The sequence below is a fragment of the Cyprinus carpio genome, chromosome B17, assembly GCF_018340385.1.
Source record: "Cyprinus carpio isolate SPL01 chromosome B17, ASM1834038v1, whole genome shotgun sequence".
Lineage (NCBI taxonomy): Eukaryota > Metazoa > Chordata > Actinopteri > Cypriniformes > Cyprinidae > Cyprinus > Cyprinus carpio.
The window spans coordinates 8,110,796-8,127,080 of record NC_056613.1 but is presented as its reverse complement, the minus strand read 5'-3'; the positions used below and the strand labels follow the sequence as shown (position 1 = coordinate 8,127,080).

Sequence of the window (16,285 nt, the reverse complement as noted above, 5' to 3'; positions counted from 1 at the left end):
TTATACCACAGTGATGAGATTGTCAGATGTGGCCCATACTGGTGTCATCTTTTTTGACTGTTCAGAGACATGCATTGGTTGTTTTGGGGTGAGAATTGTTGCTCCGATTGCCTTGTTTTGGTAGGATTGGGAGACTGGGAGGAAGTCTAAATGCACAGTGTTCTGAGACTGAAACGGAACATACTGCACCCTGCACCATCAAATTGTGTGTAGTTAATTACAGAAATTGAACTTTACAGTTCATTTCAAGTCTCTCTTGACTGCATTTAATTATTTGCTTATTTATTTAGTTTAACTTTTCTTGGAAGAATCTGTTTTTGTAAACTACTATGTAAATTCAAAAACCTGAAGGATTTTTATTTTATTTTTATTTATTTAATTTTAGTTCAGAGTTGGCAAATGCTACTTACAAATTTATTTCAGATACGCAATAAAATGAGATGCATAAAACACAAAGGTTACATTTTATGTTTAAAAGCACAGCACACCCTGTCAAAAGAGATTTGATTGGTTTGATTGTGATTGGTTGGCACATTGTGCTGCACTCCCTGTCGGCCCGTCTGATTGGTTGAGAGCTCTCCGTGGTGCCGAACTCAAGAACAATAGTGCTATAGTAGAGTGTCTGGTGCCCCCAAGGACAGATTATCAGACCCTCTTCACTCTTCCTCATAATTTGTCCTGAAAGCATGGGGCTTCCCCCGATGGCACAGCCTGAGTCTCTTGCGATTTCATGGAGAGATGATTTTGTTGATTTCAGTGAATTGGTTTGGGTTAATCCTCTTTTGTTTGACCCCCTACCACATGCCCACTGACACAAAACCGTGCTCTGAGTCAGTTCAATTTGTTGATGCTTTGTCTGCATGAGTGCAAAATTCATTATCTGTAAGTCTTTGTGAAAAAATAGTTTTAATGTTAATACTGTATATGGTTTTTTTACATAACCATCTAATAAATTCTAACAGAAACCACTTTTCCATAATCTGTAAGTAACTCATATATACACACAAGGTGTTATCGATTTTTCAGATTCTGTTTGCTCTGCACTTAAGTCCTGACAGCTATGCATTCTGCCTCAGGCTGTTTATATAAAGCAAGTCAATTCAAGCACATGTACTGAGAGAAAATTAACCCAATTATGCCCCTTAATCAGTACCCTGCTCCCATCCAGGCGAGAGTAATTGTAGGCCGTGTTCAGCACTTTGAAATTGAGGGCGGAAGAGGCCCCTGTCATTTTTGGGGGTCCAAGACGTCATATAAAGGTTCAGCCAATTACTGTAATCAGCCCCAGACAACACGGTGTGCTCCAGTCATGGACGAAATGAGAAATGAAACAGACTGCATCTTTTTCTCTTTCTGTTTGATCTGTCCTCTGATCCTGAGATTATTGAATGTTGCATCCATTTAAAACATTAAAATTGTAAAATGATATGTTGTTTTATATTAAATAATTTGAAATAAAATATTTGTTTCAAAAGTGTGTGTGTGTGTGTGTGTGTGTATATATATATATATATATATATATATATATATTATAACATACAGTACTATTATGTATTTGTTATATATATATGTGGTTGTAATGTTTCACATTATAGTTGTAAGTTATATGTACTGTATGGTGTGAAACATTCATTATTTTAGATATTTGATCAAGGATTTTTAAATATGGATATTTATACTTCGGATTATTTAATAGAATGCAGTATACCAACGTATATGTGTGTGCATGTAGATTTACATCAATATGTAAAATATTTACAATAATATCTCATTTGTTTTTAATGTTTAATGTTTTTATATTTTATTTTTATAATAATAACTATTATTGTTATTATTATTATTATTATTATTATTATTATTAGTAGTAGTAGTAGTAGTATATAGTAATACACTTTGTTCAAACTAATTTATATCCACAAGTGATTTAATCTTTTATCAATAAAACATATTAAACTCATTTGGTCAGAACATTCAACCAAATGTGGTACTAGTAATGTGAACGTGTGTGTGCATGTGGGTTTGTGAGTCAGAACATTTTTTTGTATGCATGCACTACATTAGATGTTGCTCTTAATGAGAATGGAAACATATCTGGTGGTGTTTTTGTATAGTTATGGTTCACAGCCTCTGTCTATTCCCTTAATGCATTCAGTGTTATTTTCATTTCTTTTTTTTCTGGCACTATAGTTCACAGAACACACACGTTAGAGCGTTAGAGATTAACATATTAAAGGGAGATTTCAAAAACACATTACACTAAATGTCTTGTGTTCTTTCTGCCATTGACTGCAATCTCTAGGAGATTGTCTTTGAAGCGAGGAACAGGAAAGAGGAGAAGAGAGAGTGATGCCTTGTGGGGCTTATGAGTGGAATCATAACCGTTTGTGTAGCGAGTTTTGTTGATTAGCTAATATTTGATTTCTTCACCGTGTGTGCCTCGCAGGACTTTAGCTCATTGAGTTTGTTCAGGGAAAACAGCAGTGACTTTTGAAAGCTCAGATTACAGTACCTTGAAAATGAAAATGAACCTGAAGCTTTTTTGAAAGTGAAGCTGTTTTGCCTATTATCATTCCAAAGTTGCCCTTGAGAGTTACATTTTAGGTTTATGCTCAGCAAAAACAGCACCACAGTTGATAAAAGCTCTGGATTGATTGACAAATACTGTCTTGCCACCGTCTCATACAGAAAAACAGGACAATACACCTGACTCTTGAAGGACATCATTGAAAAAAAAAAAAAAAATATTATATATATATATATATATATGTATGTATTGTAGAATTTTATGTATTGTAGAAGCCATTTTCTTTTTTTCTTTTTTTTTCATTTATATTATTCTTCACAAAGCTTGAACTCACCAAATAACAAAATATAGATTTTCCCATTTTGTCTTGTTTAGCAAAGAAAACACCTTGTGTAATGCAGTGACTGTGTTAACAGTGTGAGATAAGGCTATGAGAAAGCTAAGCTGGGGATGGTCTGGAGAGAGAGAGGATAGGAGAGAGAAACACTCCTCTCCTTTTGTTTCACTCGGTTTCTGACAGTCACTTTGCTGCTGAAGCTGTCCCTTTGTGTCTGTGACAGCTGAACAGACTCAGATAAACAAAAGGGCTGCGTCTGCACTTCACTGCAACTTTGACTGCAGCTCCGCTGGGAGATTCCAATCATACTCCTCTGATTTTCTTTCCCGTTTTGAGGCTTCTGATAAACTGTGCAGCCTCGAGATTTGCTTCATCTAAATATTAAAGAATTTGGACATTGTGGCCGTTTGATAATGGAGATGGAATGTGAAATCGCAAGACCATTAAGTGTATAATAAATCCAATCATGTGATTGTCTTTGACCTGACAGTCATTTGTTTTCATTTGTAATATAATGCTACCTATGATGGTATTTTTAGACCAGTGATAAAATTTTTCTTTTTGTAAAATATAGTTCACCTAAAATGTAAATTTATTTCATAGTTTACTCATCCCCACCTTATACCTTAGCATATTTAAATCTGGCACATGACTATTGCAAGCACATTTTTGAAAAAGGTTATGAAGAAATTAATATTTTACTTGAGCAAGGATGCAATAAATTGATCAAAAGTGACAGTAAAGTACGGAAGAGGATTAGGGCCAAGCAATAATAAAAAAAAAAACATCTCGAGATTAAGGTCGCTAAATTTAGAGAAAAAAGTTGAGATAAAATGTATAATAATAACCTCAATAATCTACAATAAAAAAATTATTCAACAAAAAAAAAAGTTGTCAAATTGCGGGGAAAAAAGTTGAGATAAAATGTTGAGAATAAACTTGTTAAATAACGAGGAAAAAGTCATTAAAATGCAAGAAAAAACTTGTTAAATTTCAAGAAAAAAGTTGAGAATAAACACACTCGTGTCTTGTTAATTCCATCTCGTGGGACAGCGTTCTTCAGCGTCTGCAGTGGGGTGGTCTGCGCTGCGGAGTAACGTATTATATGATCGACTGGGTACGTGTCCGTCTTTTGCCAAACTTGCTTTTCTTCCTTTTCTTCCTTTTCTCATCACATATCAGAAAAGTGGAAATAATGTATTAGTTAGGTAGGTTTAGTGTTACTACAGTAATTCCATTGTAAAATTTAATTTGTGGATTGAAAATTATTCTAACTTCATTGCTGTCACACAGTGTTTCTCCTTTTTTCCACGTCAGTGTTGTTGAGAATGGCCGCACGGTTTCATCTGCCTATAAATTAGTTTAAATCACTGTGACAAACTCAAATGCTTCTCACAGCGCTGTTTAATGTTTGCAATAAGTGTAAATAGTAGCTAATTAGATGCTATTTATACTTATGAATAGTGGCAGATACTATTTGCACCTCAGTTTTGTTATACATTAACAGGATGCAATAATAACAGATATTATTAACAATGATTTTATTTATTGAAATCATTAAATAGATGCTGCCTTATTGGGACAACAAAGCCCTCCCTATAGCCTGCCTACCCCTAATTAATACATTATTATTTGTCACTTTTAAACAATTGACTTTCACTTTTCCAATGTGATATGTGATGAGAAAAAGGACGAAAAGAGAGTTTGGCAAAAGACGGACTTGAACCCAAGTATAATATGCTACGTATAATATGCTACTCCGCAGTGCATTACTCTCCGACCACCCCACTGCAAACGCTAAATAACACTGTCCAACGAGATGAAATGAACATGACACGAGTGTGTTTATTCTCAACTTTTTTTCTTGAAATTCAGCGTTTATTCTCAACATTTTATTTCAACTTTTTTTCTCGAAATTTAATGAGCTTTTTCTCATAAATTAATTAGTTTTATTCTCAACATTTTATCTCGACTTTTTTTCCTCACAATTTAACAACTTTTTTTAATAATTCAATGAGTTTATTCTCGTTATTTAGTGAGTTTATTCTCAACATTTTATCTCAACTTTATTCTCGCAATTTAACATTTTTTTCCCTCGTAATTTAATGAGTTTATTCTCAACATTTTATTTCGACTTTTTTCTTGAAATTTAATGAGGATTTCTCGAAACATTACTTTATTCTCCAGATGGTTTTATTTTTTTATTAATGCTTGGCCCTTATCCTCTTCCGTAGTAAAGACTTGTTCTAAAAAAATAAAAAATAAAATATTTAAAAAAAATCAGTTAATTTGAACTTTCTATTCATTAAAGAATCCAACATATCATGGTTTCCAAAAAAGTATTAAGCAGCATAATTGTTTTCAACAATGATAATAATAAGAAATGTTTCTTTAGCACAAAATCAAAATAATATATTTTTTGAAGGATCATGTGACACTGAAGACTGGAGTAATGGCTGTGAAAACTCAGCTTTGCATCACAGAAATACATTGCGTTTTAATGTATTACGATAGAAAATTTAAAGTTATTTTAAATTGTGATAATATTTTATTGTATTACTGTTTTAACTGTATTTTCAATCAAATAAATGCAGCCTTGGTGAGAAAAAAACAAAAAATAATCTTAGTGACCTTTTGAACTACATATTTACACAATATGCACAAATGTAATATGAGAGCATTGGTGGCAGTCAGTTTTGTTGTTTTGTCATGTAGCTTAAAGAAAAAAAACAAACGAACAAAAATATAGTGGATTTTTAATGTTTTTTTTTGTCCTTGGATAGCCTCCTTTAAGGGATACTTCACCCCAAAATATATATATTTTTTCATTAATCACTTACCCTATGTCGTTCCAAACCCATAAAAGCTCCGTTCGTCTTCGGAACACAATTTGAGATATTTTGGATGAAAACCTGGAGACTTGACTATCCCATAGACTGCCAAATAAATAACACTGTCAAGATCCATAAAAGGTACGTTGTCAGAATACTTCATCTGCCATCAGACTTGCAACATGGGTTATATGAAGCAACGGGAACACTTTTTGTAAGCGAAGAAAACAAAAATGATGACTTAATTCAATAATTTCCTTTGTCTACGGTCTCCTCTGTGTCTGTCCATATCACTGTATGCTGTGTATGCTCTTCTGTATCATCCGCACCACAAGAATGCGCTGTTTTATTTCAAATCAAAGCTAAATACACTTAGAAACAGTGCATCCTTGTGGCGCAGATGACACAAAAGACCATACGGTGATATGGAGAGACAGTGGAGACCGTTGACAGGAATTATTGAATAAAGTCGTTAGTTTTGTTTTCTTCTCTTACAAAAAGTGTTCCCGTCGCTTCATATAACCCAGATTGCACGTCTGATGGCAGATGGAGTAATCTGACGACGACTTTCATACCTTTTATGGACCTTGACACTGTAATTTATTTGGCAGTCTATGGGACAGTCTCAAGCCTCCCGGTTTTCATCCAAAATATCTTAAATTGGGTTCTGAAGACTAACGGAGCTTTTACGGGTTTGGAACGACATGGGGGTAAGTGATTAATGACAAAATTTTCATTTTGGGATGGAGTATCCCTTTAATAACTATATGCTTCTTTCCATGGAAAAGAGCCGCCAGAATATTCTTGAGGTTTGGATTGGCATGAGAGTGAGTAAATAATGACCAAATTTTTATTTTTGGGTGAAATATTCATTGAAATAGGAAGTAAACATGTATAGATGTACAAATGTGCTCTTCAAGTAAATGAAAGTTAATGTACCCACTAAGTAAAAGTGTATAAAGACAATAAACAGACCGAAAGCAAAGTGAACTTTGCAAAACTGTCTGTAAATGTACATCAATGTAAATGTGTTGACCCCAGTGCTAAGCAAGCAATGTTTTCTGCTATCTGATGAATAACTCTACAGTCTGTGACTGGAAAAGGTCAGCACGAAAGCCCTACACGCTCTCCACCGATACTCAGAGCAGATAAACAATCCTTTCATCTCGTCCCACCATAGCTGTTACAGGCCAGTCTCCTGTCATCTGGAGCACTGAGCAAACATGGCTACCGTTCCTGTCTCTCTGTGCTCTTCATGCTCTAAAGGGAGTGTTATGTAAATCAGGCTTCAGATGTAATTAAGTCGCAGATCACCTTTGACCAGACCTGCAGAATCCAGTCTGGTCTAGTTCTGACTGCTGCCTACCACATAAAAATGGATGTTACAAATATAGATTGTTGTCATGCAGTTGGGAACTTTTATTTCATGACCTAAATTGTAAATTAATTACACTCTCATTATAGGGCAAAATAATGCATTAGACTGTAAGCCATTTGGATGAAACCCATTTGAGTCTGTACTAGGGGTGGAACGGTACACAGATGTCACGGTTCGATACGATTTCAGTACAACAAGGAAAAAAATCCACTATGCTCGGTTTCTTTTCATTTATTTTGAACAGACAGTAGGCCTAGTACAAATTACAATTTTTTCCACCTAGATATGAAAATACTAAATATTATTAAATTGTATTAAATATAGGCTATATCATCTGCAGTACATATACACACAAGGACTAAATTCTTGAAATATATTTTATTTAGTTTACAGATAAACGAGAAAAAAAAAACTGTGCAATGTAGCGTAGCCGATATATGCTGAGTTTCAGTTCATTTTTGTGGCAGGCTTAATTTGTTCACAGTAAGGAAACTCAAATTGCAGAAAATAGGGCTGTGCAATTAATCGAAAAACGGCTTTGATTTCAATTTTGGCCTCCAACGATTATGAAAATACAATAATCGAGATAAAACGATTATTGTGCCCCATTCCGCCCCTTTTGCAGCGCTGCACATTCGTTCCTTCATAAAAGCACAATTTCATGTGCAAATCAGTAAAATCATGTAATGTTACTTTCGCAAAATGGGATGTGCTTGATTTATAGAAATATATTTATTCATGTTTTTAAAATCGTAAAAGAGACCTTGACCTGCTCATCAGAAAGATATATGTGGTCAGAGATGGAACAGAACATGGACATATAAAGTCATCTTTTAGCTCAAGGTGCGCGCCTAAACGGTCAAATACACGCAAAATTGTGTCAAAATGCGGTGCTTAGTGATTATTCATGTATACCTTTGTCGGTCATGTAATAAATGCACGTAAAGAGTTATACGTTATACGTGTGTAACGGTAAATTGGATCCGTGTGGCTCTTAAAGTGACAGCGGGCTATTTTCCTGCTGCGAATGTGTGCTTAATATTATTAATCATACAACAAAAGACAAATTCAAAAACACACAGTGATCTTGAGTAAAGGACTTTTGTAGCTTTAATAAGAGACAAAAAAGTTTAATTCTTAAAGTGAAGACTATGCTGTTTTATTTTACATTTGATGAATCATTTCTGTAGTAGGCTGTAAACTGCTTGAGACTTGGATAAAATAAACATTAAAGCACAGTTTGTTTCATTTGTATCTTTTTATTCTACTGTATTTGTCCTTTGCTTTTTTTATTAAGGACAGTTTAATTATTTTCAATAATTTTGAGGAGTTTTTGTTTGTTTGTTTGAAATTCCGCTGGTCTCTACAATGTAGATGTCATAGCAACCTTATTTACAGGAAATACATATTTGATAACTATCACTATCTTTAACCCTATGGGGCCTGAGGGTGTTTTGGGGGCCTAGAGAAGTTGCCCTGACATGCCCTGATATTTGTTTTTTTTTAGTTGCTTATAAACATATAAATGGCTAAAGTCTAATAACACTGTAATTAGCACAAACTGGGCTACAATAATATGTGAGCAGCATGTATGTACATGATTGTGTTTTTGAGAAAGCGACGTTTATGCGTGGTTAGTGAAAAACAAAAAGTTTGAAGTCACTGAAATAAGGCAATAAAACACCTAGAGAACATTTGTTCACAAGACTTCTGAGAACAGATTTTGAAGCCTAGAGTTTTTGCTTCAAAATGATGTGAAAATCATCTTGATTACTCGCTCACAGAAAAAAAATATATTGAATTAATTTTTTTAAGACACTTTTTGTGTAGGAAAGGTATATGCGAGAAGGCGTCAGCTATCATGCATAATGCTGTGATTCACACCTGAGAAGACAAAGGCCCACATAATGAGCTGCATAATGAGCCTTTCAGCCAGGTGTGTGACTGAGAGAGAAAAGTTACAGGAAAGACTCTGAGGACAAAATAATTTTTTTCAACTACATTATTAACATTATTGTGATGGTCACTGATAATAGTACTAATTCATAGAAAAAAAAGAACACAATTACCACATAGCACACATATTATCAGTGATATTTCCAGCTTACTTGATACATTTACACCTCAGAGAATCCTGGGTATAACACACTCAAAATACTTGTCTAACCATTCTTACTGACATTAGGCTAGCATTTTTTATATATCCTATTGCTGTTTATGTTATATAACAAAAAAAGAAAAAGAAAAAAAAACATCCTGGCATGGTGAGACATTTAGATGCTGTGAATTAAACTTTATAATGTTTCACCTGATTATTTATTTAGTCAGGAATTATAGTTTGAAAAAAGTCTAACTAGTAAAATGTGTACAGGTTATGTGAAAACTAATAAAAGTAGGACAATAAAAAAAGACTTACTCATGTTTAGGATCTTGATCAAGCCGCTGCATCAATAATCCAAAGGTAATCCAAAGCTTCTTGAGGTGAATTCTTATTTGTCGCAGCAAGTCTTTTCTGCTGTGAATTCAGTCTCATTCCTCTTAGTGCGAAGTGCAAAGTAAAATGTAAAAAACTCGCTGCTTTGTTTGTTGTTATGGGGCGTTTACCCGCCGTGAGCTTCACATGGACCATTATAATGCCAATAGCACGCTCAGTGGGTGGGCGTGGTTGCATTAGATATAATGAAGGGAGACGTGAAAGACTGGACATCGCGTTGGTTTCATATGGATTACTTTATCACAGAATATTTGTTTTCAGTAGTGCTTGCTTAGTTTAAAAGTAGACATGTCACGCTTTCTATAGATATCTCTCTCATGTCTCTGTGTTGAGTATTTCCTGAGTTACAGTTCATTTTAATGAAGTGTTTCTAAATGAAGATCAGTGCAGACCAAGGCTACAGACAGCGCACCCTGTTTGTTTTCTTTATTTTATAAACGCACAAAGTTTTGTTTATAATATGTGTATACAAAAAAAAAAAAACACCCTTAAAAAATCCAATTAATTAATTCCCCTAACCTTAACAACAAAAAACTGAAAGTGTAATTTAAGTTATTTTTGGTGTGATCAGGAGAAGATGCCTCAAAATGCATATTAGCGTTAGTCGGCCCCAGAGGGTTAAATAAATCACTGATATAAAGTTTTGGTCATATGGCTCCCTCATAATCATGTTAAATAATCGTGATTACAATACTGACCAAAATAATCATGATTATGATTTTTGCCATAATCCACCAACACAAGCAGAAAGCGACGCCCTATTTGTTTTCGTTATTTTACAAAAGCACAATGTTTTGTTTTCATTGTGAGTGTACACAAATAAAAGCCCTTTATACAGTGATGCATTATTAATAAGACATTAAGTGTTTAAAGTTGATTCTACTGGTATAAGGAAACAGTTCAGATCAAGTGAATTTGCGCCGGCTCACACACACACACAAAATCAGTTCCAGCATTGCTAACTTAACAGCACAGTTAGTACTTTATCAAAATTAAATATAGTGGACCAAACATCAACGTGCCCGCCTCTGTGTCACCGTTGGAACTGAAGTACAAAGCCACATAGCATTCAGATATGTTACATCGCAAATATGGAAATAATATGGAAAATTTGGATTTGTGAGGTAGGATACATGAGCACAAAACTCCATTTTGCAAACAGTTAAGTGCACAAGCCTTTAAAGTATACTCCTTTACGAGTCTGTGAGAGACGCATTCAGAGTCGGCACATGGTCACTGTCTAGTGGGTTTTAAAATGTAGTTTATTGCTTTGGCAGACCTCAATTTTCAGCATCATTACTCAATTTTTCAGTGTCACATGATCCTTTAGTGCTTAAGGAGCATTTCTTATTATCAGTGATGATAAACAGTTGTGCTGCTTGATGTTTATGGAAACCATGATACTTTTTTCAGGATAATTAAATAAATAGAAAGAACAGAATTTATTTGAACTAGAAATCCATTTTATTTGTCACTATTTATACATTTATTGCATCCTTACTAAATAAAACTAATAATTTTTGGAAAAAAAAATAATAATAAAATAAAATAAAATTAACTGGGTGTATACTGCTGTGCAGAGGCGACCGTAACATCGATTTTTGTCGAAAATGAGTTATTGATATTTTTGGAACATTCAAGACATCTTGTATCATGTGTATAAGTATCTTGAGTCAATTTAGTTGTTTTTCCAAGAAAATAATGGGTCGTCTCAATCGTCGTAACTTCAAAAACCCCCAGAGAAACATGATCAATCATAAAATCAGTAGCCTACTAATAGTTCACAATTAAATTCATATCCTATCTTTTCTTGTAACCCGATAAAATCAATCCATGGCAATGAACGTCATCGGAGATGTTTAATCCACAAGGATTCTGAGCATTATTCCCTTTTGTTTGCATTCACATCAATCCAAAAGTTTTTCTTTTAGGTTAGGCTATTTCATACAAATCAATATAAAAGCAATTATGCTATGTCTAGCATTCTTTTACGTTACTGAGCATAGCAAATAAATTGGTATCCACGGTATCCACTCATGTTTAACTTTTAGTCTTTAAGCTTATGATCAAACACACACACACACACACACACACACACACACACACACACACACACACACACACACACACACACACACACACAAAACCTTAAAACAGTCACATTACTATATGCAATATCCTATATGAGACAGCCCATGATCACTAGATTTTATACAGGTGTTACTATAACGATTTTATAAATGGTGATCAGCAACCAAATATTGATAATGTGTTAGTTACAGCCTTTTGCCTTGATGTGACTTCTCACATTTTGCAGACAATGCAAAGGCAGAGTACATTAACTTAAAAAAAGGGGTAAAAATCAAGTTTGAGCATTTTTAATGTAGATCATTTTCATTACCAAAACATCTAATTGTTAAATTTCCAGTGTCCTACCTATAATTAATTTGGCTGGACAAGTAAAAAACTTTAAAGACGTTAAGGTCTTTTGCCTTTGTAGGGCAGTATAGTGGTCTCTTTTTTAATTTCTCAATTTAAATAAGGCACTCTACTCTGAGACATCCCCACAAACTAACAAGCTGTTTTTTGTTCACCCTTTTTTGATAATATAAACTGAGGTATAAACAAACCTCTAAACAGCCTGTAGTGGCCTGGACTTTATGGAATAAAAAAAATAACAAGCTTTCCATTCAGGTGGACTGAGGAGTAGAGGAAGGGGGATGGCCAGAAATGACACTGTCAATCTTCCCTTTGAAAAACTACATGCGCAAAAGCAGGCAATCAAGTCGACGTGTGGAGCTTCACACATGAGTGGCTTCCTCTTACCCAGCCTGCCCATCTACACAGAGCCAATCCAGAACGGCCCACACGCCAACCCACACACACCACTTGCTATACCTCACCCAGCTCTCTGGGTTTATCCATCAGCTTTAACCTGGCCGTAAGGGATCTGGTGTTAGTAGCCGTTCTTTGTTTGGTGGCCGTTGGCCCAGACTGAAGAAAAAGAATGATTTAGACTCAGGTCATGGAATAATATCATTCGGTTTATGCCTGCATTCCTCCATCATTCCTCTTCAGTGAGCAGCAGTCTCAAACTCTACCCCCACACAAGCCCTGCACCTTTTTGTCCATATAAGATTGCATTTAGAAAGCATTATGAATAGTATATATTCTATTTAGGTAAATTATATGTTCCATATTATAAGTTCCATATATATATGTGTGTGTGTATGTATATATTAAAAACATTAAACATTACATTAAAAACAAACAAAAGATTTAAAGTTATTATTATGTAATTTGCAATTAATTATTAGTTAATTATTAATGTAATTAGTATTATTATAATTTTTTTTACATGAAATTTTTTGTAAAAAAAAAAAAAAAAAAAGGGACATGCATATACAGGCTGCAGAAACATTAAATGAACATTAAAAAATAAAAACAGAGCAATGACTGATGCAATACACATGATGTCATGTCAATTTTATTTATTTATTTATTTAAAAAATTTTTAAGGACATGTACCAAAAAAAAGGCCCAGACCATTAAGCATGATAAAAGAACATTTGTTTATGTAACTTTTATTTGTTACCTTATTTTTTATCTTTTTTTTAAAAAATGTATTGTTACTTTCACTATTCTTTTACAGTTTTAAGAGACCTTAATCACAACAATAGATACATCAGAGGGAATTTGGGACAGATTTAGAAAATGCAGTCTGAGGAATTTCGGGCAGCCGGCTACTGCAGAGAGATCGAGAGTGAGTGAGTGGGAGAGAGAGACAGTGGGAAGGGGAAGTCATTCTGAAAGGAGGTGATTATGGGACGCCTGGGGACTCCTTCTGTCTGGTACCCATGAGAGAACGGGTTAAGAACACTTAGCCCGGGGGGGATGTAGGGGGGCTGTATAGACTGGGTATAAGGGGGTTGGGGGGTATATGAGAAATAGGCCTTCCTCTCCCTTCTTGAGTCAGGTCCCTTATGGATAATATAAACTTCTGAGAGTCTTTGCAGGGTCATTGTGTTTGACACTGGTTTGCCGAGGGCCTTGCGCACTGCTGTTGGCCTGGTGCCAGTTCCTGTGAGGAAGACCCCAGCAGTGGATCTGTCAGACGCATCTGTCTTTCTGTCTCTTACAGTTTATTGAACATGTTCACTGCCCTATCTACAATCTGCATTTAATCTGAAATTCATTTAGAATGTCATTAAAGCAATGAGAAACAGGTTCCACGAGGCTTCTTGAAGAATAATAATTCTTAGGCATGATTTGAAGATAAGTCTATAAATAATTTGTCTTAACAAATATAATTAATACTTAATACTTGCTAGAACTGAAAGGTAAAAAAAATCTGCCATGGCAAAATTATATCAACTGTGTGTGTTTTATATGCATGTAAAACAAATATTTCTAAAATTATTTATAATTTAATGGATAGTAGTTTATTTTTCCCCGACTTCTAATACATGTAATAGTAGCAGTATTTCTAAAACAGAGTTAAAGCAGTCGACATTTTATGTGTGTTTTTATGCTAGGCTAATATCAAGATTGATGTTGACAAGCATATAAATTGCCCATCATTTTCATTACAATTAATGTTCCTCAAATTAGGAAACACATTTCCCAGTGCCACAGGGCATAATAGTGACCCACTCCCTGGGGAGTGAGATCTAGGCTGTTCAAACAGACTGATGAACTAAAGCAGTAGAATCCACTTCCTGAGGTCTTCTGAAGAGTCTGTGTGTGAATGAGAACCTACAATGCTGGTGAGCAGTATGTTTCTGTATGTTTATATCCATTCTGTACTGTATTTTGTCTTTCTTGTTCCATGAGTGCATTAGATTCTAAACTTTATTTCCATATTTTTTTGTGTCTCACTGCTGTCTGTTTGCAACGTGTGTTGCAACAGTTCTGAAGCATAAAATACTCTGGAGTTTAATGTAGGCAGAACAAATAGAGGCAAAAGGGTGCGTTTACTCTTCTGAAGCCTTGATATGTATTCTCCTGTTCTAAAGAGAATTTAGAAAGCCCTCTGTTGCTTTAAAGGACAGCTGCACTTTGTTTTTGCCGCTGGGTGCAGCTGGTTACAAGTGGACGACCAATCACAGCATAGTGTCCTGCACATAGAAGAAGCAGGTTTTGGTTTTTGATGCATTAAGTGACTGTAGATCTGTTTGCTGACTGAAGCAGTTTATTTGAGAGATTCCAATATTGTATAACTTGCATTCGACAAACAGAAGAGTAGAGTCAGTTTAATCTGAAATGACCTTTCCTCAGACCTGTTAATTGTTCTTACGCAACAATTTTTTGCCTGTCCAGTCTCATTCACTTACCTAAAGGAAGAAAACACATTGACTTTAATATGTGTAATTTATCACAAACACTCTGAATCCTTCTGTAAATTAGGTTAACATTTTGATTAATCTCAGCTTGTGCTATTTCTCATGCCAAAGCGTCAATTATTTCCTCTAACTGGTGGAACGTGGTACAGCCTTTATGAGGAATTATGGGAAGCTGAGCAGACAGCTGTCTTTAACACTTAGGAATCTTGCACACACATACATGGCCTTTAAGACTTAATAATCACTAATCATTCATGACCAATAATGTCAAACTTGATTCAATAGAATCTTCATACTGTTTTACGACCTTTCATTGATTCCCAAGCAGGAAAGATGCGATGCACGATATGTGGTTTTAAGATTCAGCCGTCCCTTTTTCCACACGCAGATGAATGGATGTATGGATGGATGGAGATATATCAAGGGAATAGATGCCCTTGGTGATCAATATCCTTTATTAGTGTCACCTGCTCTTTCTCTTTGGAAGTGAATGGGCTATTACTTTGTGTTTAATGGTGTTTCTTGGGTCGTGAGTTTATTGACAGGTACGAGTCATGGATATATCCCTGTGGAGAGTAAAGGTCATTCTATTTATGTTTTTTCGAGCAGGGCTAATGTGTTTTTGTAGTATCTGCTTCTAGGAGACGGAGTGTGTCCTGTTTGTCCTTTTGTGTCTGTAGTTATAAATTTAGGACATAGGAAACATACAGTACTTTACGCAAGTACTCTGATGCAAACTCTTGGCTAAGCATGTGCTCCTGCAGTGCATACTTAATGTGCATTCTTTCTTTACTGTGGTGGTAAGCTCAATACTTATGCAGTTGATGGTTACATTCAGATAACTATGTACATGCTGATAGTTAACACTATATATATATATATATATATATATATATATATATATATATATATATATATATATATATATATACAAAACTGTGATATGATATGCTAAAAAAAATAAATCTCAACAGTGATCTCACATCATCTACAACATAAATTTCACAACAAAATCAAAAATTTCAACATACATCCTGAACTCGCAAATTTCATGACCTAAGCTAAAATGGCAATATATTTTCTGTTTTCGCAGATTCCCTTTTCTTTTTTTTAAACATAGCTTTGCACTTAATGTGTGCTCCTTTCAAAGTGCATCTATTTACATGATGTATGCACTTTATTGTTGTTTACTGTGATAATACAGAATTTGCATTAGGAATATAAATGCAAATGCACATGGAAATCAGGTGGCTTTATTTGACCTCCCTAAGTGCACTCAGTTGTTAACAATAATGTGTTCAGTTATGATGGCCTGCTATTGCATATCACAGTAGAATTATGCATTTGTGTAGTGCAATTTATCGTTCCTCTATCTGCCA

The 16,285-nt window shown here is 34.7% G+C and overlaps 1 protein-coding gene across 23 annotated transcripts in view; it reads left to right on the top strand.

The window, feature by feature from the left end:
• Positions 1-16,285, top strand: part of LOC109057157 (neurexin-3a) — a 270,223-nt gene that overhangs the window by 34,280 nt on the left and 219,658 nt on the right. The gene's annotated exons all lie outside the window — the stretch shown is intronic.